The following is a 27211-nucleotide window of genomic DNA, read 5'->3' as shown; positions in this document are numbered from 1 at the left end:
CTGAGGTGGAAGAAAACACAGTGGGCCTCTCACTTTCCCTCTCTAACCACAACAATTGGAGGAGACTTTGGCCTGGAAAAAAAAAATAAATCTATCTGCTACCAAATGGTACCCAGATGGAGCCCACAGCTGGTCTCCGGTACCAGCTGTACCTACATCCATCCATCTTCAGAACACGCCTGCCGCTGAGGAGAAGAAAACCGGGTTGACAGAGCAGTTAAAGAGCCTCTCTTTTCTTCCCCACACATTTCCTTTTATCTTTTCCCCTTCAATTTCAGAGCTTCTTGTTCTCACCTTCATGCTACGGCAGCGCTGACACAGCAAACGGCAGCCCTGCAAGCCCGGTGGTGAGTAACAGCCCCAGGCTCGGAATGCCTAATGCCTATTGTACGTCTGTGTGGGTGGGGAGCGCCAGAGGGAGGGGGTCCATTTGGTCAAGTTGCCTGCAGAGGAAGAGGACCTTGTGATGAGGACCCCAATGCATCCAGAGAGTATCTGACTTTTGATACCTGTCTTCTAATTAAATCCAAACATCTAATATGCAATGGCCTTGAGGAATGCATTGTTCAAACAGATTTGGTTCCTGCCCGGAGCCTTTCAAGCCACTGACCACTTTGAACCTAATTAGAAAAAGCAGAGGACACTGCAGACATTTAATAAAAGGAATCGGGTTGCTGCTTCATCTTCATGACCTGGGATTTATAAGGGAATTTCACTGGCTTTGTAGCAATGTAAAATAAATAGACATTAGATGATGACAGGGAAAACAAAATTGCTGCCAAAGCTAAAAAGAGCTTGGCAAAAGAAGAAAGAACTAGTACATAGTCAGTCATTATTTACTGTACAAACCTTTTCACAAAGCACAGAGGAGAGATACATAGGAATAATGGACCCTTGCAGAGGATGAAAAGGGTTTTCTATAGCTACATTATCCCCTGACAAAGACACTGACGTGCCCCCGGTGGTAGGAGATCTTATTGTTCTCCTCAGCCATTCAGAGAGCTAAACGAACAGCCCTGCTCTGCAACTTTGGAGGGCTGAAATAAACAGTCCGCAGGATGCCCAGGAACAGACTAAAACCGTAATGGATGGAATTAACTAATTAATATGTTAATCCTGGCAGACCAGCCACAGTCAACCGCGGATGCTCTGCCCAGCTCATGATTCTTTAGCCTGTAATGTTAAAATGTAAATAAGCGCAGTTACCTAATCTACCAGCTCCTGACAAAAAGATCCAACTGTTCGTTAATTTAAAAGGAAGAATGCTTTGCTTTTTGGTGGTGGTGGTGGTGGTGTTGAGATGTTAGCAGACCATTGTGATCTGAAAGAATTCCATCTCATCACAACTTAAAGAAATGGTTTCATTCGACATTACATTCCCCTTTTCCCACCCCAGAAAACCTGAAATCCTGTGGTTAAAGTTGTGTGCATCCAATCCAACAATAAGAGATTATTCTTAAATATTAATGAAAAAAGATGTATTTTATAAACCGTAGGGTGTTCATAGTTGTTAAAGCACCTTAACTATAAGCTTGGCCTAGACTAGAACAAGAGATGCTTGACAGAAGATTTGAAGGACCAAAGTACATTATTTATTAATGCTAATTAATAGTCTATTGTTCTACCAGATTGCATTGCAATATCTAAAATCATAGGGAGACTCAGTTAGCCTTTTAAATGTGTATGTGTGTGGTGGGGAAGGCAATTGGTACACAGGGGTAGAAAATGAAAACAAAATGTTCCTCTTGCACCTGAGAAACATAAAGTTTGAAAGTAAAAAATGTATTCAGGAGGACATGCAACAAAGGGATCTTTCTAACAAAGATAAGAACATTGATCTTATAAGCTGTACTGATAAATTTTATATTACCCAGAGCAAAGCAAAACCCCATTTAAATAGGACAGTCAGAAAATGGTGGGGTCTGATTAATCCCACCCTCTAAAGCAGTATGGGGCCATGTAAACACGTCTAACTGAGTGCCCACCCTGACTCTGTAACTTTATGACCACAGGACCTTGGACAAGACATTTGCCCTCTCTAAGCTACCACTTACAAAACGGGAAAATTTGGAAACTGACACCTCCTGCCTCACAATGTTGTAATTTCAAAGATCAAATACCAAGATTGTGGAAGATGTTCTGAAAGCTGTAAATCCCTGTATGAAGATGTAATTTATTATAATAAAGGAGCATCATATATACGAGCAATAGATTAGTCAGTTTCAAAGAACATGAAACCACTACAACAGTCTTGAATATAATTTAATCTTTCTTTGGGGATTTAAAAAGTATTTTAGGAAGCAGAAATGCCTCCTTCTGCCATGAATGTAGGCATCAATTACAGAAATATCCAATGGAATTCTATGGCAAAAATTAAAATTCTGATGATTTCATATATGTGGTTGTTCGAAATATTGACGATCAATAACTATTGTATCTCTTTATGCCTTTCAACTTTTTCATATAAGTTGTATGAGATATATGATGCATCTGTTAGAAAGAATGATTTAGAACCACATTAGTTGACTGAGAGGATTTCCATATTATTGATTGAGCAATATAAGGGACAAGGGGGCCTAAGTTTGAGGAATAATCAGAGATGCTGCCAATTGGAGAACTCAAGATACTTTATTTCTACCTGTTAGAATGCTTTCATAATACACTGTCATCTGCTAGAAAATCATTGTAATACATATAAAAACCTTCACTGTCTGCAATATCACAGGAACCCCACTGGCTGTGATGCCCTTGTTCAGTTCCCAGTGTTCCCAACAATGTATGGTTGTCCTGAGATGTCTAGTTTTACCTTTTACACCCTCCTTTAGTATTATTACATGTGCTGCAAAATTTATGAACTACATTTGCAACTTGAAAACCACCAAATAGGAAACATAAAAAAATATACATCAGTGGGCCCTACAATGAATTATAATGGCAATGATAAACCTTAACCTCTTAGGGCAGATTTTTGAATGTCTAATATAGACATGGGCTCAGAGTCTAAGAGTTCCAGCTCGATTTTTCAAATATGTACTGTGTGTTGGACCCCATCAATTAACACCTTTGCTACCTCCTTACATCATTCATATATTTTATAATTATACATTTTTATAATTATATTTTTATAAAAATATTTAATGTCTAGTGATGGATAAAATGACTAATCCATAATCTTCAACTTATATACAACAAATCTACCAGCTTTTATAGAGGAGCTTCAAGTGTTTTTAGTTATTATATTTTAATCTTTTTAATGTGTGTCATGTCAAATCATAAATAGATTTTAAGGCTCTGCTACAGCCAAAATAACTTTCTGTATTCCTCTTTGTGTTGTCCAGTGTCACTTCCAATGTTTTAAACAAGTATTAAAAGTGTAGTAGTATTGGAGACCACTCAGATGACCGTGAATAGGTTATTAGCTATAATATATTCATATACTGGAATACTAGAAGGCCAATAAAATGATGAGGCAAAGTGTATAAAGTTTAGGGGGAAAATGAAGTTCAAAAACCATGTGCCTAGTATTCTAGGTAGAGATCAATGCTGATAAAGGATGAATGTATAGACATTCAGTGTATCTGTGGAATAAATCTGGAATGACATATGACACACTGTTTCAGTGGTGATTCATGGTTGGAACATGGGTGATTTTCATTTTCATATTTATATGTTTCTGTAACTTTTATAATCATGAAATTTTTTGTTGTTGGGAATTTTGCTGGCAAGGTTGTACAGGGAAAATTTCTATCTCCCACAAACAAGTATTTTGGGGGAAGGCTCTTTGAACAACCTGGAGGATTATTCAATATTTAACTTAACAAACAAGTAGCTATATATAGTATCCACTATATTCACATTGGCAGAGATTCGTAGAGTTTGAGCCTTGCGTTCAGTAAGTGTCAATGTTAATTTTTAAATGTGTTTTCTTTTAGTTAATTCTTTAACAATCTTCCCCAGGATATAGAAAGGAAAGGAAGTTGTGTCTTGGCCTGTTGGTTTAGAATGGTTGGCAAAGACCCAAAGGAACAGTGTGAAGAGCATCCCCACTCTCTCGGGGTGATGGCAGCCCAGCTTAAATATAGTTTTCTATATTATCTCTTTATTTACACCTCTATCTGGATATGGATATCATAGCCTATTATATTCCTGTTTTCAATTATGAGAATACAAAGATAAGAAAGATCATTGCTGCCCTCAAGAGGCATACAATTCATCCTGTGTCTACACAGTCCTGAAACTCCAAACATTGATATAACCAAGAGAATTAGCCAGAGGACCAACTGTAAAATAACCACCCATTTCACGAAAATCAATGAAAGTTTCTTTTCTTTCTTTCTTTCTTTTTAAGATTTTATTTATTTGAGAGAGATAGAGGGAGAGAGCACAAGCAGGGGGCAGAGGGAGAAGGAGAAGCAGGAAGCCCGATGATGTAGGGCTCCATAGCCATGTGGGTGTCTCTCTGCAGACCTGCCAGTAAGCAGGCATAACACTAGTCCCAGGGAAGAAGGCAAATTGGAAAACAGTGAGGAGTGAGGACAGCCTTGGAAAGCTAATGGGGAGATCTGTTTCATGCGTAAGCTATCATCTGCACATACAGAAGCATCCGCATGCTTATGAACAAAGGGTAATTGCCGGGTGGTTTATTAATTGAAAGTAAATGTTCTCTCTTCTCTGTGAAATAGCTTGATATTGAAAAACCAAACACATGATAAAAGGATGTGCACAGTCAGCAGTGAAACCTCAGCTTTGAAAAATCTGCCAGGAATGAGAAAGTTTAGAATGGATTTGTTTTTTGGCTCCTCACAATAAATAAACCACCAAGAGACTCTCAAGGATCTGAATAATGAATCAATGTCTCCCTTCTCCTCCCCCACTTCACTCTGCCTCCCTAGCTCTTGCTCTTCTGTCTGGTCATGTGCGCATGGTGAGCAAGTACCCAAGGAGATGCCATATTTTCTGTCCTTCTTGAGAGGCAACTAATACCTGGGAGCAGGGGGGAGAGAATTCCACGCATCCCATACCAAACAACTAGGAGCTTACTATGAGACAAAACAAAAATTAGATTTCTAGTTTATGAGTCATTTTCCCCATTGTTGAATCAATATGGTGGACATTCAACAACTGTGTTCATGAAGTGAATGTATGGCTATATTGCAGATTGGGTTTCCTCACATGTATTATTCCTAGGTTCAGCATCAGTTTGCTAATTTACACAGTTAACAATGTGGCTGCATTAGAGGGACCTAATTGGCTATATTGACCAAATCCTCTACAAATAAATTGAAGTTTGCTGCTGAGTACTCCTGTCAATGGGTGTGCTGAAGTATTCTCCTGGGGAGATACATGGCTTTGAGCCTCTAAGACCTGAGCCCAAAGTATCCTTTCATGATGCAATAATTAAAACGACAAAAACATTATTTCACTATGAATGTTTGCCTCTGAACCAAAACAGTACTGGGCTTAGGCAAAAGCCACACATATACACAACACACCCTATGGGATCCAATACTTGCTAGTTTTCTCTCTTCCCTTAGACACGTAATTTGTGCCATGATGGGAGCTTAAGTCAATGAGGTACCTTCTCAAGATAATATTTGTGGGTAAATGGTATCTAAATGTGCAAGGAAAGACTTTAGTCACCCTTGCTCTTTATCAATGTTCCAACCACTAAGGAAAGGGTTGGGGAAGTAGCACTTTCAAGAACCTGCACCATGTTTTCCTCTCTTGAGTGAACCAGTCTTCTTTACAAAAAAAGACAGACATCTCAGCCCAAAAGGAGGCAAAGGTAACTGTGTTCTGGAAATGCAGCCCTGCCAAGAAGTCATCTATTCTTCTTGGTGTTGGAAAAATTCAACCATATTAAATGTATTTTCCAATCAAGGGTTCGAGGGCTCTGGAAAATTCTTCCTGGACTACATACAGAACAACTGAAGGACATGATTTTGATGTCTCATCCATTCTTCAATCCAATGTTATTTCTGGGTTTTTATCTCTGGAAATCTAAAAATCACATCCCTGGACTTCCAAGTATGAGAGTCTCTTTGACTACCATGGGCACAAAGGTAGATTTTTACTTCTTTATTTGATATTGTTATTTTCCTTCCATTTTCTCCCCAGTGCTAACAGAGAAGAAGAAAAATCCCTTCAGAAGAGTTCTAGATCGGGCTTGATGGTTAAAAAAGGAGGTAAGGGACGTGAAAAGCAAAAGGAAAGGGAAGATGCAGCCAGGGGAGAAGATGGAATGTAAGCAAGAGCCAATGCAAAACTGAGCGCACCAGGGAGAGTCGATAGGCCCAGCCAGCCTGGGTGACATGGCACAGCTGAGCTTACATTGCCATCTGTGCCTCGTGTCATGGAGGTGCATGTAAAGGTTGCCGTTTTTAACGCTGAATAAAAGTGATTAGAAAGATTATTTTATAAACCTCAAAAGCAAATTATCCTCTTCACCCCCATTGTTGTTGTTGTTGCTGGTTTTTTTTGGGGGGGGTTGTTTTGTTTGTTTTACCATAAATGACATTCACTTTTTCTATTAAATAAACTTAAAAGATCAAAGTCTCTCCAACAATTTCTAAATCCTCTGATGCTGGGAACAAGGTTGAACAACATGAAAAATCATTCCAACAGCTGTTTCTATACAATAGCTAATCAGAATGGAATCTCATGGAGTCACCTAACCAGCTGTCATACTGAGGAAAAGTGAATGTACCGATTGATGTAATGCTCCTGGGAGATGGAAGGAGGAGTGGTTTCTTTGAAAAGAGAAGGAGAAGGGTCAGGAAGGTAGGGCTCTAACCTGTGAACAGTGGTTGAATTGTTTGGAATGTTGATTCAGGAACCTACAAAGGCCCCATTATCCCTATTCTCCAGGTCGATTGTACACCTGACAAATGGTAATGACAACATTAGCAGACCAGAGAGAGTTCTCTGGTTCTCTAATGTGAGGTCAATATTAAGAGTGATACCCTCTCTCTCTTTTTTTCCCTCAACCCCACCCTCCATCTTTCCCCTATTTTGATAGCAGTCTACTGTTTAAGCAAAGCACTGGGTTTCCTTACAGCTAAGACCCAGGTAGCCTCAGGGTCAATATAAACAGGTTGATGTGAAGTTGATCTTCCCCGGCTGAAACTAGGTGAGCTGGTGTCAGCAGAGCATTCCACCTTCAGTAAAGATAATTTTTTCATCATCAAGGGTGAGGGGTGGGAGGACTAAGAAGAGCTGACACAGGTGTCCAAGTTGCCCACTCGTATTTGCTTTTGAAGCTCCAATTGTGATGACATCACCCTATCAAAGGACTGTGTTTGTTGATGTTTGTTTATGTGGGTTGTCAGTATATAACCACACACAATTACAGCTGGAATCAACCCCCTATATTAAAAAGATGGAAAAATTGAGCCACTAAAGAAACTACTTGGGCAGAGAAATGTTGATGGAAGCAAACAAGGAAAATGCAACCTGGGTGGAAAATTCCATAGTTTTAAAAACAATCTGGACAGTGTGGGCAGACTAGTGGTTCAGAAAAAATACATATAGTTGACTCTTAATCATGCCCACCAATAAAATCCAACCAATAGAATAAGAAATCCAGAAATAATTTTCTATTTAGGTTTTCAAATCAATATGTGAATTTTTTAGAAGTAGACTTACTTTGTTTAACTATGTTTGGCTTAGGACTCTTTTGGCTTTGGCACTTCATTAATCTTCGGGCCAGTATGTAAATTCAAAATAGAAGCCAGAGTGACCTTTGTGTTTGCCTGAACCTAGTGGGGTTGTCAATGGAAAAACACACACACACACACACACACACACAACTTTGTAGAGAGAAAATGAGTCATACTCATGAGTTTAGTTTTGTGGCATGAATAGGGGCATTTCTTTCTTGAATCTCACTGAGTTGGAACGGCTGGAAACGAGGCATGACCCAAAGCTGCGATGCAGGAACAACACTAATCGCTTATCTATAAGACCTGTCCTAAGATAAGGCTAGATCTTAAAATCACTATGAAAACTGATTGGTAAGTGAAAATTTTAGATAAGCAACTGGTTCTTCAGTTTCTGTAATACTAGAATGAGTTGATGTTGGAAAGACCCAGACTTTTCCACTTAAAGAATGTTCTGGAAACTCAACATCAGCCTGTAAAGATGGGAAAAAAATCTACATTTAAAAAACCAACCCAATACGTTAAAGAGCATCTTCTAGTTTCAAAAATGTGGAATGAGAGCTAGCAAATGTGTAGACTGCAGAATCTCAGAAAAGTTGAGCACTCGTAGTAAAGGATCTAAAGATACACATTGTCCCAAGCTTGCTCTGTGACTCTAGATGGCCTAAAACTGAACATGTAAACTCTTGTAACTATGATCTGACTTTACCCCTAAAGCTCAGTAGAAGTAATGAAGAACACTACCAATGTGGTAAGAGTATTGGTAAGATCACCAGGGAAGTCAATGGTTGAACCTGTTGAAGAATAGAAGGGGGACACTATTTGAAGTCTTATTCCTACACATTTAAAGAGGTAAAAGAAACTGTCAAACTTCAGTTCAAACCTACACCAGAGGAACCTTTTCAGAAATGTCTCCTAGAGCTCGATGAGAAAACGTTTTGGGTTAGGGGAACTAAAGACATCTCGCTTCTTTACTTCATCCTCCACACACCAAGTTGCGTGAGATTTTCCACCCAAACCTAGACAGTACTAGAAGCCACAGAGTTTGGTGGGCCCATGAGCAAACTGAAAAATGAGATAATTTTCATAATGCAGTTTCTTCATGCTGGCAAGAGCGAATAAGGGCGTGATGCTCAGCATTTTGCCTAATTTCTTTGTCTTGCCTTAGTGGATGATATATGGACTAAGAAAGTCCTCCCAAAATTTATCAATATACATGGATCCATATGATAAATCAAGTTTGTTGTAGCACTGAATATTTTCTTCTGATCACTGCTTAGCAGAGGAACTTGAACCAGAACTAGAGGTATTCTGGATCAGTTCTGTTCAAATGCACTTTTTCTCCATATGTATATTTTTTAAATGTACCAATGTCTCATTATTTTTGCACCATAAAGGTACAAAATACACAATCTAAGTGAACACCCTAGATGACTTGTTTACCACTATATTCTAGAATCGAGTTCAATTCTTGGCCAGTGGTAAATGTTCAAAATACCTAATTTAAGCTTGTCCTTTTAATAGCATGAGTTGTTTTTAATACGAGTTGTTTTTAATTCTAACCATTTTTATTACATACATTTCAATCTTAACGAATAGGGTATTCTAAATGTAATTCCATGTTTTGTCAACAAATGAGGTTTACATAGAAAGCCTCAATCATTTAATTGTGCTAGAGTGGTGGTGCCTTCAGAGAGAGAGCTGGGGAGTACAGGGCAAGTTTCCTCCCTGACATCCTTTCATGACTTTGCACTCAGCAGTCATGCTTCCCTTGGAGTTCTGCTCCTCTCCACACGTCATCCGTCGATTTCATAAATGTTTATTGAGCACCTACCTTGCATTATACCAGGCATGAAAGTCCTAAAACTCCTATAGGCTTTATTCCTATAAAGGAAAGTGCTTGTACTTTATGATAATGACTTTCCATGTGGCTCAGAAACTATTTTAACTCATGTATGATTTTGTGCCTGTGTTCTAAATGACTGGGGTTTCTAGATTTCCAAATTCTAGGTTAGTGGGGGCATTATTGGAGTTAATCTTCTTGCTTTCTACTTTTACTCGATGCTGGCATGTTGCTTTCCAGCATGTTTTATGTCTTTGATTCTAATGACCCATAAGTCAGGAGGCTGCAAAAGTCTCCCTTACTCTGTAGTGCTGATTCTGGAAGTATATCTCAAAAATATTCAGGTTTGATGAAAAGCTATAACAGAGTGGGATTTGATTTTTTGAAAGCCTCAGGCTCCACATTCATATAACTCAGAGATTACAAGCCTAGCTTCTTTCCAAATTGTTGCTCTGATTTCATTCTCAGTGATGTGTTCTTGAATTCATTCTCCAATCACTGCCATTTTGCTGTCACACTGCACCCAATTCATGCCATGCCCCAATAAGAGGTGCATGCAACAGTGTTGAGGGGCCAGGCAAATTTGAAACAGCCCATTGGCTATTAACTAGTTTTACAAACAACAATGAAACAGGAAATAACAAAGCATGATCCCTGAATTAGTACTTCAGCAAAAATACTCAAGAGTTTTTCCACAGACTGTAAATTGCTCCAGCTGTGTTTTCACGGTTTATGAAATTGAAAGAGGCAAACTCTGGAGACAAATTACAATCTTGTAGCTGGTCAGAGATGATTTTATAGTAGAGGTGCTCAGTAATACAGCAGGGTCTTAGATACACACAGAGCTAGGAGCCAAGCTCTACCGAAAATGCAAACAGTTTACCTTAGGCATTGTCCACCGAGAGGGATAAGGACTGGCATATATCAAAACACAAATCAACCCAAAGAATAAGGTCTGTTTTATTGCTATGTTTTACCAGGAGAGGTTGAGGGTATAATATTTTATTATGAAAGAACTTATAGAAGGAACAGAAGAACACAAGCAGGTGGCCTTACTCTGGAAGGACAAAAATGGTGGGTGAGGAGTGCCACCTTTTGGCCACTGGTTGCTTTGACATTTTCTAGGTAAAAAGATTTTTGGCTTAGTGAATACTGAGCTTTGCAAGCCAATTCAGAAATATTTCTAAAAGTTCTTTCCAGGTATCTCTGGGTCTCATCCTGCTTGGAATGAGCCTTCCCAGACTTCCTCACGTTCTGCCCACTTAGTTGCTGGCCAAAAGGTTGATGTTAGCTATCTTTGCTCCCTATTGCTTCCCAAAGTACCATGGAGGTAGCCAGAAAACCAGGAGAATATTGAAAATCAGGATACATTTTTAAAAATCGCCATGTACCCCTGTGGCTGAAATGGCACAGAAGGAACAAATACAGAGTCTGATTAATCTAACACAGTCCTTAGAGTCCAATAGCCCTGAACTTAACCCAAGCTATGACATTTTGGAAGAGATTTATGGCACCTGGTTGGATAAGCATGGAGTCCTCCAGAGAAAGAAATTAAACATACACGTAACACAAATAACACACAGGTATTGATGCATGTCACAGGGGCTCCCCACCTCGAGAAAAGTCTTAAAATAGCCGCATGAGTGCCCATTAACTGTGGCAAACTGAAAAGATGTTGGACACTAAGAACTGACCAAGGACATGGGTCAGCAAGCCATTGTGGGACAGGAAGTAACCCTGCTGGCTTCATGGTCTCTGGGGAGAATGAGGACTTCCAAAGATCAGAGCGAACAGGAGTTCTTGCTCCCACCCCAAACAGGACAAACATAATGAAAAGCGACACTATTGAAAAAGTCTTCCCTCCAGAAGTGTTTCCTGGAAGCCCCAGAGATTTCCACAACCATTAATAGATTTTTAAAAGGAAACAACAGTTCTTTGAGGCCCCACTGCCCGCCCGGGAGAGAGCACAGGTGGACTCCATATGGTCAGAGCCCTGACTCCATCTCAGCAACAGCCGTGCATCCTCCACCTTGTCCCCAAGGGCTTACGAAGTCCCTCCTGTAGGTCCTTTGTTCTTTGTCCTGCGAGAGTGCCACAGGCAAGACAAAATCACAACAGCCGAAGACCCGTCCCTGTATTCCTTCGGGAGGCAGTCAGAAGCTGTCCATGAGAAAATCCAAGAGCCAGTCCAGACAGGCCGGTCCTGGGTGCTGAGATGCTGAGGACAGACCAAAAGGCAACAGGCTGGGAGGAACTGGACTAGTGTTGGGCACATATCACACCCTCAGAACAAGCCAGCTCACTGTTCCTTCTCTCCTCCTTCCATTCAATCTCCCCTCTTCCCTTCTAATCACAGGGCGGGTCAGACACACCTCGATCTTTGGGGCATGGCTGCCACACACAGGTCTCACTAGATAGTCACTGAGCACTCTTCTGAGGATCATTGTCAGGCAGGACTGATGGGATTGTTAGCAGCAAAGTTCCCAGAGGTCACATCTTCCCCTAATGATGCTGAAACACTTGGCTAAGCCCCATTGTAAGCACAGGTGCAGGCAGAGCCTGGCAGCCTGATCGACCCACTGCCTGCTTGGGACACAGGCTGTACATAGTGACACAGCCAGGAAGGTGGGTAAATGGACAGTTTCCTTATTTCGGTTCCTTTAAGTTTTTACAATATGTTCTTTCGGACCGGGTCAATCCAACCTGACAAAGAAGGACAGGGTTTGACCAAGAGTAGATCTAGATGATAAATTTCATTTTCTCACCATCGTCAAAATGGCGTTGTTCGCCACACAGTTCTGGGCTCGGGCCGCGGCCCCTCCAAGGTGCTGAAGACCTGGGCTTACAATCAGAACCAGGGAAACAAGCAACCCAGAGGGCACAATGCACCTGGAAATCCATAGGAGGAAATCCACCCACTTACCCCACAAATATTTGCTGAGATCCTACTAGGTTTCCTATGGCACTGTCACCTCAAACACACCATCTCATTAATCCCACAAGCAACCCAATATCATGGGCATTATTATCATTATCCCCTTCAATGGGTAAGGAAGCTGAAGCTCAGAGAGATGAAATCAATATCTGAAGCCAGAAAGAAATTTTCTTTGTGTGTCCACAGAATGGAAAGAATTGATGGCAGGAAAAATTTAGGTAAAAGGAGCTCTGGAAATATAGGACGTATAAGCAAGGTCAAGGTAGGGGGAGGACCAGCTGTGCAGGAGAAAGTCGAGATAAGGGCCTGGATACAAGCACTATAAACTAGTTAAAAATAATTCTAAGAATTCTCCAAAAGTTATTTTTAAAAATTGTAAGAAAAAATGTGTTGATGACTGCAAGTATTTCTGATTATGATCATTCACCTTCCTATTGTGCTCTGTGGTTTACATGAAATGTTTGCATCTTTTCTCTTATTTGTTCCTCCTAACCCAATGTGGAAGGAAAGTGGGCAGGAAAGAAAGTTCAGTCGCCATTTTGCAAGTTAATTACTAATTTTTATTCAATTCTATTTTTTCAATTGATGAATTTTCTTCCAGATGAAAATGTGCACTGTAGCAAAAATATGAATCACCACGTCATTTTATTATTATTCCCTAAAAGAACAAATTTCACCTAGGGAGAGATTATAGACAATTTACCTCAAACACATTAAGTTAAAAATATATATAGGTATAGATTATGGGTCATGTTAGCAGTAACCCGCCCTTCCAGAAGACGAAGATGAGTCTCCAGTTTTATGTCCCAGAAAAAAAAACAATAAGAAAATGATTTTAGAATAAATTATTGGTAATAGATAAAAGATATTGAAGAAAAGTAATTAATAGCAAGTTCAAGAAATAAGATGCAGAATTATTAATTATTGCATTCTTTGGTAAATAAGTGTGCTTTTAAAGATTTCCTCAAGGCTATAACATCACGAGTAAAAGGAAAAAATGGTGGGAAGAAAAATGACCATTTACTTCATTTCTAAATTTAAAAGGAGTATGGTTATTAGCAGTATCAGGAGATTAATAGAGCTGTCAGTATAATCATTCTCAGAGAGCTGGCGCATTTCCAACTGGAACTGACATATTCAAGATACAATAATGGTTTTCTGGCTTCCTAACTAATTTGGATTTGGCTCAGTTTTTTTTTTCTTTTTTTACTTTATCTTTTTTAATAGTTTTAGATTTAACAGAAAAATTGCAAAGATATTACGGAGTTTCCATATACCCTACACCCATTTCCCTTATTAGTAATCTCTTACAAGAGTATGTTACATTTGTTGTAATTACTGATACAGAATTCTTAACTAAAGGCCATAGTTTATTTGGATTTCCTCAGTTTTCCCTAAGTCTTTTTCTGTTCCAGGATCCATCCAGGACATCACATTACTTTGAGTTGTCATGTCTCCTTAGGCTCCTCTTTGCTGTGACAGTTTCTTTGACTTTCCTTATTTTTGATGACCTTGTCAGTTTTGAAGGGTACTGGTTGAGTATTTCATAGAATGTCCCTCGGTGGAGACTTGTCTGATGTTTTTCTCATGATTAGACTGGGCTTGTAGGTTTTGGGCAGGAAGATTAGAAAGGTAAAAGTGTCATTTTCATCACATCATAAGAGGACACATACTATCACCATGATTTGTCACTGTGGATGTTGACCTTGAACACCAGGCTGAGGTAGTGTTTGCCAGGTTTTTCCACTGTAAAATTATTTCTCTCTCTCTCTCTCTCTTTCTCTCTCTCTGTCCATACTGTACTTTTTGGTAGGAAATCACTACATGCAGCCCACACTTAAGGAACAGAGAGTTATATTCTTCTCCTTGAGGGCAGAATATCTACATCAATTATTTGTAATTTTTCTGTGGAGACTTGTCTCTTTTTTCCTGATTACTTAGTCAATCATTACCTATATCAGTATGGACTCATGGATTTTTTTTCATGGGTATTTATTCCATACTTTGTGTTGTAATTCAATGCTACTTTATTCTGTTGCTCAAATTGTTCCAGCTTTGGCACTGGGAGCTCTACCAGCTGGTTTCTGTATCCCTCTGACATACCCCCATCAATGTAAGGGTCTTTTGTTTTATTTTTTGGTTTGGTTGGTTGATTAGTTGGGGTTTTGTTTTGTTTTGTTTTTTCTTTTCATACTTCCTCAATTTCTGGCACTAGAAAATACTCCAGGCTCATCATATGTATTTCCTACCCAGTCGTAGAATCAGCCATTTCTCCAAAAAGCCCAGTTCCTTTTATTTGAGGATGATATCAGAAATCAAGCTCTGGATGCTAGGTGTGCTCATTGCTGCTGGGGTGACTTAACTATTTTTAATGTCAGTTGAAGAAATTTTTAAAAATATTTATTGAACATTCACTCTGTGTCTGAAACTATATTGAACACCCAGTCATGATTAAGACAGCCATGGTTTTCCCTCATGAAACTTACATTTTACTGGAGCTTAAGTAAAAAAAAAAAAAGTATATATATATATATATATATATATATATATATATATATATATATGAAGGTGATGAGTACTCAAGAAAACTAAAGCCCAGAAGGGAAATAGGAGGGAAGGAAGTTGTAATTTTAAATAGAGTGATCAGAGAAGGCCTCTCTTGAGGCAGGTAAGACAACTGAAACTGAAAAAGCCACAGGGACATTTGAAATAGAAACATTCCAGGAGAGGGAATCACCAGTGCAAAGGCCCTGGGGTGGGAGCAAACCTGGCATAGCATGGAACAGAAATGAGGCCAGTGTGGCTGGATCATAGACAGCAAAGATAAAAGCAGTTAAGGATGAGGTCAGAAACCAGGTAAGGGCATAGTGCTGCAAGGAGGTGGGAAGGAGGTACAAATTGTGTAGAGTAGGTGGGCCATTGTGAAGGCTTTGGTTTTCTCTAAGAAGAATGGAGGGAGCACTGGAAGGTTTAAATATTCTTGGCTAATTATAAATAGAAACTGCTATTCAAAATAAATGAAAAATATATATTTTTATTCTTAACTTACACCAAGGATCATGAAAACACATTATGACTCCAAGTCAAACCAAAGAACATAACCAAGACGGGGCCCTACATTTTCCAACATGGCAGTAATGGAAAGTGGTGAATTCATCTTGGGAAACCCCAGGTACTTCTTGGCCCTGGGATATTTCTGTGAGCTCCTGAAGGCAGCATGGGGAGACCCCTTGGTGGGGAAATTCCTAGGTTCTTCCTTCAAAGATCTGAGAAGGATCAAGCATCCAAAACATTCCCCAAGCTCTTCCAGGGTACTCAGGAAAAAGGTTTCATTATCAGCCTTATCATTAGAGTGTTTGCTAAACTGATCTAAAGATTAAAGGCAGGTTTTAGTGGGTGAGGGGAAAATGCACTTGGAGTACTCAGTGACTTTAGATGGGAGAGCAGCTAAGCACACAGGTGGCAGTTACCACCAACCAGCTTTCCACTTGCCCTAGCTCCGATTTCTTATTTTCCTTGCTCCCACCTTCTGGCTTCATTCTTTTCTGCTCTCCCTTTGCAAGACCCTTCTTGCTTTGCATTGGGCATTTCTATGGCAACCTAATCAACAATTAATGAGAGTTAAAAGCTTGGCTGCTTGATCTGGAACAAAACCTTCCATAATTCCAGAGACTAGAATAAGTGTCTCCCCCCACCTCTTCATGTGCTCCCTTTCTCTCTGCCTCTCTTAGGACACTCCTAGGGAAGCACTAGATTAGAAGAGAGGAGGTAAGACCCACTTCACCACTTTGAGCTCTGTGATCTCAGTTAAACCTCTCAGTTGGAAGAAGGGGGTGCATGGAAGGCATCCCCTTCAAAGGGTTACTTTGAGATTTAAATGAATTAAAGAATGTAAAGTGCCCAGAACATTCATGGCAAGTGCTATGCGTTCACTACATTTTCTTTGCCTCTCCCTTCCCCCGTTTTGCTCTAGTGTAAGGTCTGTGGACATAAAGACTGTCTTGTTCATTTCTGTATCTCCTTCAAAATCTAGCAGCAACTTGTAACCTTTGGAGATTCAAAGGCTGCTAACTGAGTTAGTGAATGCATGAAGCCCTACGGTGTCACCTCATACATGTTTAAGGAAGAATCCACACCCACACCCCCACACAGACTGGCTCACAGGAATCATAGTGCACCTTACTGCACGTGTTCCAAAGCTTTCCACAGCTCAACAATGAGTGGGGGTTCTATAAACGGTGTTGACTGACTGACAGCACAGACTCCGGGAGGAATGGAGGACTATTAGGGTCAACAGTTACCACCTGTGTGATTCCTGAACCGCCCCCCCCTCCCCACCCCCTGCCTTACTCCACACAGGAAGGCCAGGAAAACCAAATACTCAAGTGGCCATTGTTGTCAAGGACACAGATTTTACCCAGGACTCACACTGGCTATATTTATGCCCCTGCCGTGTGCTTTTCAGCTCCTTAATTAAAGTAAGAATTGAAAGTGCATATTGTAAAAGGGACGAAGTTGAAATGATGGATGAGCTGCCTCTGAGAGAATTGCCACTCTGCCACCATTTGATCTCTTTCTCGTCGAGTGGACTTTCCAAAGCCTGCTTGTTTGCCTGTAAGATGTGCTGGCACAGAGACTGCCCAGGGCTACCTGAAACTAGGGTCTCAGCGCTGGCACGCAGTCCAAATTTACATTACTCTCTGGATATAGTGTCTCTATATTGATAAGAGAAAAAGCAAAGTGCCTCTGAAAGTTGCCTTCAAAGCACCCCGTAAGGCCTCACACAAGACCTGAGAGACGCCAGTGAAAAGGCTCAGTTGGGTTACACGAAGCCTTGGTCCTGCAGGCAGCTCTGCTCAGCCTGTACAGACATGACCCTTCGTGCCAAACAGCACCCTCTCCCGATTTCTCCAGGATTAACCAGTGGCAGCTGCACTTGGGGGCTGGGGGAAGGCTGCTGCTCCATCTTGGGAATCCCTTTGAACTAAACCTGCTTCTTAGGTCAGTTGTTGGGAAGCACTCGTGTGTGTCTGAGTAGTCAAACCAAAGAAAAGTAGAGGTTCAGCCTGAAGGGGCAGGATATACCATCTCAATATTCTCTTCCTCTAGGCTGGTTCTGCAGTTAGAAGTAGAGCCAGGCTAACAACCAAGGTCTGAAACCCAGTCTCATCTGCCTTGGTCTTGCTGGCAATCAGAGGGAGCACAGCAGGGAAACAAGGCACCCGAAGAGCCAGCAGGTATGTGAGGGGAGTTTATTCAAGCCAGTAGAGCTCATTTTGTTGCCATTAGAATCACCCAGAGGCTTTTCAAATATCCTAAGGACCAGGGCCATCTCTATGCTCTCTTGGGGTAAGTTCAGGCTTCAGCGTTTTTTTTTAAAAACCCTCCAGGTGATACCTGGGAGAAGGCAAGTTTGCAAACCAGCATTTCAGACTGCTAGAGTCCACTGGAAAGGCGGAGGCTGGAAGATTTGGTGTGGGCCTCAGAGCTCCAGCGCTCTGGAAGCTAGCCAAGTCTATCAGCACCCCTCACCCCAAGGCTGACACACATCGGTTGGCACATATCCCACCTGTTTCTGTTGCCTGGAGGGTGGAATGCTCCTGGGAGTGATTTTCTAAGAGCACCAATTTCTCTATGCCTAACCAAAAGGCTATAGACATATCAGCTGAGGCTCTTCTGTTTCGACACAAAGGACTTTAGTAAGAAGAGTCTAGAATTAGTCTCTGCTCAATTCAAGAGGACAAAGAACAACTGTTGTACCACCATCAGTGTGATCCTTCCATGCCAAGGGTTTGGTAAAGGCTGGGTTTAATTGTGTCTAAGGAGAACAGGAAATATTTATTTAGGATTAGCAGCAGCTGCTTCAGTGGTACAGCTGGGGACGGTGGAAGATATAATTAAGGAAAATTAAGGAAATTGTGTGAGGGAGGTCTGGAAAGGCACCAGAGGGTACAGGAGCCTTGGTAGAAGTTGTTTGTATAGGCTTTTTGTGTGGGGGCATTTGAGTGTTAATAGGCACTTAGAAGAAGTAAAAGATAAATACACAGTCTAATTAGCAGCTGACTTCAGCTTGCAAGATCAAATACAGGTAGAATCCCATTATACCTACACCACGGGTCCTCAAAATTGTTTTATTGAGTGAAATTGCATCATAACGAGCACATGCTGGAGATCATCAGATCTCCCAACTTTTTCCTCACAGTGCTCCCTGGAATCACCTAGAATGCTCTTCGAAAACAGGAGCATTTGGGAAGGGAGTAGCAGGTAAGTTTATAATCATGGAAAATATGGTTGAATTGTCCACAGTAAACGAAGTGAGCTGTATAAATAATGAGCAGAAGTCATTCTATTTGTTCTCTAGAAATGTAAATTTTGAATTGCTTCAGCACGATAAAAAATAAAATCAATTACTGTGCACAAATGCTCTGTGCCCTTAAGCCAATGGGCTTGGTCAAGCCTCTAATTCCTCACTCCATCGAAGGCTCCAGACTCTTTCAGGCCTGAGTAGCCACAAGGCACCCACCTCGCCCACATCCCTGTGAAAGAATGGTTCTCCTTTCTGGCCCCACCCCACATTGCCTGGATGGATGCCATGAGTTTGTTTCATTCTGCCCAGGGCCCTGTTGAGTTTGTCTCACCTACCTCCCCTCCCCAGCCAGGTTATAAATAAAAAAGCAGAGAATTTATCTTAGCCATCCTTCGTGGGACCGTGTTCATAGTCAATAAAGACTGAATGTTTATGAATTTCAATTGTGGTAGCCCAGATTCTCGCCAGAGAAAAGAACGTTTTTCTGACTCTTAAGTTTCCCTCCCTCCTTAGTCTTTCAACCATGCTAGAATCAGAATGGCTTTTAGATGTGCCCACCAAGAAAAAGTGATCTATAATGAGCAGGTGCTCTTCTTTTTAAAAGATGGAATTTTACAAGACCTCAGAGAAGAATGGCCCGGTGCTGTTGAGTGGTTTGCCCAAGGAGACACAGAAGGTTAGATCAGACTAGACCCACCACTGGAACTCAGAGCCCATGACTTCCAGACTCTTCTAGATGTCCTTTACCGAGGCTACGGGTTATGTCAGAGCCATTCTGAAAAGGCACTCACTAGTATTCTTTTTTTTTTTTAAGATTTTATTTATTTATTTGACAGAGAGAGACACAGCGAAGAGAGGGCACACAAGCAGGGGGAGTGGGAGAGGGAGAAGCAGGCTTCCCGTGGAGCAGGGAGCCCGATGTAGGGCTCGATCCCAGGGACCATGACCTGAGCCGAAGGCAGACACTTAACCGACTGAGCCACCCAGGTGCCCCTCACTAGTATTCTTTTGCTCAATAAATGCTTGTGTGTCAATCGAATTAGATTTCAGAAAGAACTCATTCTCTGTTCTAATTAAAATGTCATTATCAGTGGGTCTACCTTTCAACTTGTTAATCATCAACAGTAAGCTCTATCAGATGTACCAGAGCCCCTCCTCCCTCTGATAATAGCCACTAACCACAGGCAGGCAATCCCAATGTACATTAATTAAAATTAAATGAAATTTAAAATTTCATTCCTTAGTGGCCATAGCCACATTCAGATGCTCAATAGTCGCACATGCAGTGGCTACCACTCTGGACAGCACAGATATAGAGTATTCCCATCCGCACAGAAAGTTCCTACTGGAACAAATTGCTGTGATGAATGAAAGATCCTCATTATGTGAATAAACACCGCCAGATATAGCTGCTTTAAGTCAGAAATCTGCTACTGGGGCTTCTGGGTGGCACAGTCAATTGAGCATAGGACTCTTGATTTCGGCTCAAGTAATGATCTCCTGGTTGTGAGATTGAGCCCCACATGGGGTTCCACCCTTAACACAGAGTCTGCCGGGGATACTCTTTCTCCCTCTGCCCCTCTCCCTGCTCACTCTCTCGCATATGCGCATTCTCCCCCACCCCTCTCAAAAATAAATAAAAATAAGTCAGAATTCTGCTACTGGGTTTTCTTAAAGTAGGCAACTGTGTGCACAGTTAGCAGAGAATTTCTATAAAGTTCAATTTTAGGTTCAGCGCATATCTTATTCAATAGAGATCCAAAATCTATCACTGGAAGACTTTGATGGTTAACTGGCAAATGCTCGGAACTCTCCTTCGGTCTAGAAAATTGTTACTCCTTGTCATCACCAAACACTCCATCCAACCAGAATAGGTACTTCCTAAAGCAATTGGCCCAGCTTTTTGGTATAAGGAGCCTCCCATTATAAAGTTTCACATCCAGGAATAAGCTATTAGTCGAAGCCATGATTTTCCAGCTTCTCTTATAAGCCAGGCTTGTGCAGCGTGCTTCACACTTTATGGCTTTTAATCCCCTCAACAACTAAGGTGAGCATTGTCATCCACATTTTATAGTTACAGAGTGATTAAATCACTTGCTCATTTTAGGGTTGACCAATCCTCCCATGGGCAAGAGACTGGGATTTTCCAGGTGCAGGCCTTTCAGTGCTATCAAGGGGAAATCCTGGACAAACTGAGATGGTTGGTAAGCCCATCAGGTCATAAAACTACAATAATCTCACAACAAAAATCAAGCCGAAGCCTTTCTAGGTCCCAAATCCAAGTGCGGAGACCCCCTAGAAAAAAAATCTACATGTGGTTGTATAATAAAGATTTCCTTCTTATGTCCCTCATATTCTTGTCCTGCTTCCTTCCTCTGTTTCTAGTTGGCATTTGATTAGAAAGCAATTTGAAATTTTCGTCTATGTGATCAGATTTTCTTTTTGTTAATTCCCAGTTTTCTTCCTACATAAATTAAGCTTTGTGTTGACACTCCAGTTATTAAAACAATCCCACAGAGTTTCAGGAGTTTGTTTACTGGCTTGGCACCTCCTCGAATACAATCTAACATTTCTGATGCATCCCCTTATAGGATTTAAGAGAGGCCCTTTAAGAGACTCTGGTGAACACATCTGACAAGTCACTTTTCCTCAAGAGTCTTCCCCTGCTCTGCCTCTTCGAGAGACAGATAAATGAGCTACCCCAGTGCTATTGGAAGTGTGGTCATCACCTGCACCACCTGATAGAAACTGGTGTGAAAAGCACATTTCTGAGCCCCAACCCAGACCTGGAGAATCAGAATCTCTAGGAGTGCAGACCAGCAATCTGTGTTTTAACAAGCTCTCCAGGAGATCTTCATGCACTTTAAAGTTTGAGAATCACCAGGCTATACTAGATCAGTGGTTCTCAAATGTTGCTGAACATTAGAATCACCTGGGGAGCTTTTAAAACTGTGAATGCCCATGCCACACCCAGACCAATAAAATCAGTCTACCTGGGTTGGAAACCCAGCGATAAGCATTTTTATTTTTTTACTTTTTAGTTAAATTCAATTAACATATAGTGTCTTACTAGTTTCAAAGGTAGAGTTTAGTGATTCATCAGTTGCATAGAACACCCAGTGCTCATTAATTACATCAAGTGCCCTCCTTATGCCCATCACCCATTTACCCCAGCCCCTCCCCCAGCAACCCTCCAGCAACCTTCAGTTTGTTCCCTAGAGTTAAGAGTCTCTTATTGTTTGACTCCCTCTCTGATTTCGTCTTAATTTATTTTTCCCTTTCCAGATGATTCTAATGTACAGCTCAGGTTGAGAATTGTTAACGGGGGATAGAAGCACATTGTCTTCTGTAATTTTTAGAATAATTTCCTGCCTCTGCAAAATAATACAATGCAAAATAATACAATGATACTTGGAGTGATTTCTAACATATTTTCTAATACATCATTTTTGGGAATGATAATGAACAAAGAAAATAATAGCAAAATATCTTTTTCTTAATTTTGAGTGGAAAAAAAATGTCTCCTTCAGGAGTGGCTCGTGGTAAACGCCCAAACACAATTGTGTATTCATGACAAGTTTCAGTCTTTCCAACAAGTAAATAAGCCAATACTGCCATAGGCAAGATTATCTTTTCTTCCTAAGGTCAAATTAGATGGCAAGAGTAAGTTGGCAAAGAAATGACTGTTAGATATCTGTTTTCTATTACTCTCATTATGGAAAGTGATGATAGTCCATTTGCTATTAATGTCTCTACAGCTCTGTGATTTGTGGCCAAATATTGAAGTTTACTTGATGGTGTAGTGAGTTTCAGCATGGCCAAAATGATTGGAGATAAAGGAAAAGTGTTGACATGGGGCATTTTTGAACACTGGGAGCATGGCTCTCCTCTCTGGCAGTTGTAAGGGATGGTGTCACCTCGAGAGCCCACAGCTGTGTTTGTAAGCCCAACCCTGATCGACAAGATTTAGCTAAATTAGCACCTGGCCAATTTATTCATCCCATCAATTTGCTTGAAGTTAAATTTGATGAAAATGAATTGAATCAGATCTGCCCAACTGACCAGTTTGCTGTTGTTGTGTTGTTGTTCTTACTCGAAGGATAATGTGTTTCTTATTATAACCTGAGGGATGATGCCAAAGTCACCAAAATGAAATGTCCTAATTGAGGAGGCATGCACTATGGTAATACTGAAGCTTCGTGACGGCCTCTGGATGAGAAAGCTGTTTTCATCTGGCCAACAATTAGGAGTCATCTGCCTGGTTGCCTCTTTAAAGACAAGAAGCAATGGGAACCCTGTAAACTCCAGGCTGCTTTGGCAAATGGTTCTTCTTGTCCTAAAACAAAAATCTCTTGATCATAAGAGTGGGGGTTCCCAGCAAGAGGGAGTTAGATCGACCAGGAAAATAGGCATAGCCTAGGTGCCTGTGATCGGATAAAGTAGAGAAAAGCCATGAGAATTCAGCAATACTGCTCAAAGGAGATAGAATACCTTGCTGTCTGGGTTTACAGACCACAGGTTCCAGAACAGCCAGGCCAGTACAACGTCCTATGACTTAATACTTCATAAATAGGAAAAGAAGTAATATAAGTGGCCTGGAGGTATTCTAAGACATAGTGCTTCTTTTTTTCTTCTTGCCAAGAAAAGCTATCACACGTTAGCGTGGTATGTACTTACTCCTCTTGAGACCTCCTTCTATCCAGTGTTTTCCCAAGCACGGGATTTGGGCCACTGCCAGGACCTTAGAGAATTTTAGGGACATAGCATTTTTATTTTTTTAATTTAATTTAATTTTATTATGTTATGTTGGTCACCATACAGTACATCATTAGTTTTTGATGTAGTGATCCATGATTCATTGTTTTCGTATAACACCCAGTGCTCCATGTAATACATGCCCTCCTTAACATGAGCTCAGGATAAACCCTGGGAAGAAGTACAGAGGTCCCCAGCATGCCTTCTTTGCCCACCTTGAATCCTGTCCTTTCCCCATTGCAAGGGGTCTCCTGTCTGTGGACCCCAAACCCTACATATCCAAGCACTAACTACATCCTACTGAACAGCCTTCCCTTGCTCATCCCACACAAACAGGGGCCAGTACACCAGCCCATCCTCAGGAGGACAAACATGGAGAAGCATCTGGGGGCCTTCGGTATCTGGAGTGAGGAGTAAATGCCTGGACATCTAGGAGAACTGGTCCCCAAGAGGACATGGACCGTGGACGATTCCCATGGTTTGAGCACAACTGGAGGAGGACTAAAGCAGGGCCTCTTACAAAATGGGGCCCAGAGCAGGAGCCCAGTTGTTTTCGCCACGGGTATACTAGCTGCTCTATCTTCAGCAGGTGTCCTTCCAGCCTCCCGTGGAGCATCTCAAAGGGCAGAGCGATCTTCACTTCTAAAGGTGCTTCAGTATTTACTAAGAATCACAATCTCAAAAAAGCTGCAAGAGCCAGGAGGTAACCTAAATGAGTGAAGGAGGCTGATGTAGGTCCAAAGAAAGTTGTGGGGAATGCAGTGAGCTGGAAAGAACAACTTCTTTCCAAAGGAAACAGCCTTCAGCTGGGGATGGGAGTTGGGGGGGGGAGTTTGGGCTCAGTGCTGATGAATCAAATTTGCAACAACAACAACAACAAGAAGCCACCGATGTAAGATCCTAGTACAACTCCTTGATCCTAAATGTTGGCAACTTGAATTAGTTGCCTGAATTGGTTTTGTCTTAAACACTCCGGGGGTCCAAGAAGCCACGTCTGCTAGTGGTTTTCCACTCACGGGCTACTGGTTTGCAACCTCTGAGTAAGTACCTTCATCATTAGATCGCACTGAAATCTGCTTCCTTGGGAAGCCATGCACCTGGAGGAACCAAGAATTATGCTTTGGCACATGCCGTAGTTTGAAGCTAACCCTCATTTCCCAAAATACCTCCTCTTTGTGCGACCACCTTCAAGGCCCCATGCGGCCACCGCCACCCACCCCTGGAAGCCCTGCCCCCATCTGAGTTCCTGAGTGGGCCACACCGTAAGCGACAAGCATCGGCAACGACTGCTCTTCCTTGCTAGTAACCATTTTTCTTGGGTTTGCATGCCTGGCTTCAGAAAAGGAAATGATGACTCAGTCTCTGAACTTCTTGTACAAGGCGGGTGATTTCAGTAAGTGGAGGGAAGGCTGACACTGTGAACAGCATTGCTGATTAGTCGGAGAGTATAAAATGAGGTGTGTATTTGATCTACTGTCGGAGTAGCAGACGGAACACAGCAACCATGACATGGTCGAGGTAGGACTTAATGGATCATCCTGAAGTGCCTGGGACTGATTAGCCGTGGTACAGCTACACGCAGTTTTTAATTGATTGATTTGAGTTTGTGGTCAGAAAATGACTGTCGGCTCCAGCTTATCTATAATTATCGGTAATCAGAACCAGACTTCTCTCTCCTTAATAGGCCAGGACTCCTCCAGCATGCTTGACTTTTCTGCTTTTCAGGCTGCAAGTACTACCTAATAGCTTTCACTGCCATAACATGATACCTGCTGACCGTCAGGGAAAAAGACTCTGGAGGAATGAGTAGAAAGGTAACAGGAACGGGGCTCATTCATTAGCTTAATAGCTTGTCTATTTTGCGTTCAAGACAGTTTCAAATTAATGAGAGGTCTCTGATTCGCCATTTAGCGAGTCTATTGTCGGCAAAAAACAAATGAAGGATTAAAACAAGAATCCCTGTAACTCTGGCCAACATCTCGTTCTTAATGTTAAAAAAAAAAAAAATGATCCTGATGCTAATTAGGGGCTGGAGCTATTTCTGAGAGTCAGGGTGTCCCAATCCGGGGGAAGGCACCACTAACTCTCCAACAGACCACCCAGATCGGAAACCTAGAAGTTATTCTAGAGCACTTCTCCTGCTCACGGCGCCCAGTCCCCACCACAGCCAGTCAAGAAGTAAGGAATACAGAACAAGTGTCTCAAAGCCACATGGACCTGGGCTCAGATCCTGATATGATCCCTTATGAGTTGCAAGGCCTTGAAGAAGTTTTTTTCCCTTCTGGGCCTCATTTCCCTCCAGTCCAATACGGAAATAAGCTACTTTATTTAAGGGAGATTAATAATTAAATGAGACAGTGTATATATCAAATGCTATGTATGTGCTTAATGCTTTAAAATATTGTTATTGATTTATTGTCTATATCCCCACCGATACAATCTTAAGTCCTGGAGAGTGAATCTCTTGCCTACATGAAGGAGGAGGGGGGAGGGGTGCGGGAGAAGGGGGAGGATCGGGGAGGAGGGGATGGGAAACAGGTCAGACGTGACGGTGGTGAGGCGGGGGACGGTGGGGACTGAGATGGAGACGTTTGTGAAGGTGGTGCCCGCTAGCTTCATTACCTCTGAAATTCTGTGCATTCCCCTTGCTGCCACTTCGGGGCCCGGACCGGCCTTTTAGGGGCAGGATCTTTGCCAGTGGTACCACCACTTACTAAAGCTAGGGGGCGCATCTGCGGAAAGCCTTGCCACCACCTGCTAAAGCAGACTGATTAACCATTGTTCTCAATTAGCTTTTACTGTTGATCTCTTAAAGCCACGCTTTGCTACTTCCATCCCAAAGATGGAGTATCGAACTCCCTCCAAATCTCCCTGGGATTTTATGGGGAGACAGTTCCTTTGCACCCCCCTTTTTTTTTTTACTTAGAAAGTGACTCTTCTACCACTCTAAGGGAAGGTCATCGACTCCATTTTAGAAATGAGAAAACCCAGCCCAAGAGAGGTTACAATAAACTTGCTCCAAGTCACACAGCACAGCTAGGATTCCCTGACCTCAAAGGCCTGGTAATTTCACCATAGAAATGGTCCATCAGGGACGCCTGGGTGCCTCAGTCAGTTAAGGATCTGCCTTCGGCTCAGGTCATGATCCCAGGCTCCTGGGATCGAGTCCCACATCAGGCTCTTTGCTAGGAGAGGAGGCGGCTTCTCCCTCTGCTGCCACTCCCCCTGCTTGAGCTCTCTCTCTCTCTCTCCGTCTCCCTCAAATAAATAAATAAAATTAAAAAAAAAAAAAGAAATATTCCCTTCAGTTCTTCCTTATGAATCCGTCATTATAGATGCTGTTTTCTCTCTGCCTCATCTTATTTCCTGAGGGGAGAAGTGCAAATGCTGGTTTGACCTTCTGAGGAATGAGTCTGCCTTGATTCATCTCAATCATTCTACTCTCAGCAAGAGGCAAGAAAATGGGATGAATAGAAATAGAAACGTGGTATGTAAGTACCATACCACTGGTACTTAGTGTATGTTCCTCCCTTTAAGTGGCTCTGAGCTATTCAAAATGCAAGAAGAAAACAGCCTGGGCCTGAGACAAAGACATGCATTGGAATTCTGGCTCCTTCCTTCCTATCATTCCATATGAAATGTTCCTTAGTGGGCCAGACCCTGCTTTAGACCTGGAGATAGAACAAGAAACAAAGCAAAGTTTCCACTCTCAA

General features: G+C 41.6%; 1 long non-coding RNA gene across 1 annotated transcript; it reads left to right on the top strand.

The window, feature by feature from the left end:
* Nucleotides 1-218: 218 nt before the first annotated feature.
* On the top strand, nucleotides 219-25960 carry LOC113933259. The gene is made up of 3 exons (XR_003523304.2): nucleotides 219-347; nucleotides 6118-6185; nucleotides 23835-25960. It is a non-coding gene; the product is annotated as an uncharacterized LOC113933259 (long non-coding RNA).
* The last annotated feature ends 1251 nt before the right edge of the window (nucleotides 25961-27211 follow it).

The sequence above is a fragment of the Zalophus californianus genome, chromosome 10 (assembly GCF_009762305.2).
Source record: "Zalophus californianus isolate mZalCal1 chromosome 10, mZalCal1.pri.v2, whole genome shotgun sequence".
Classification (NCBI taxonomy): Eukaryota; Metazoa; Chordata; class Mammalia; order Carnivora; family Otariidae; genus Zalophus; species Zalophus californianus.
This window is presented reverse-complemented; position numbering and strand designations above follow the sequence as displayed.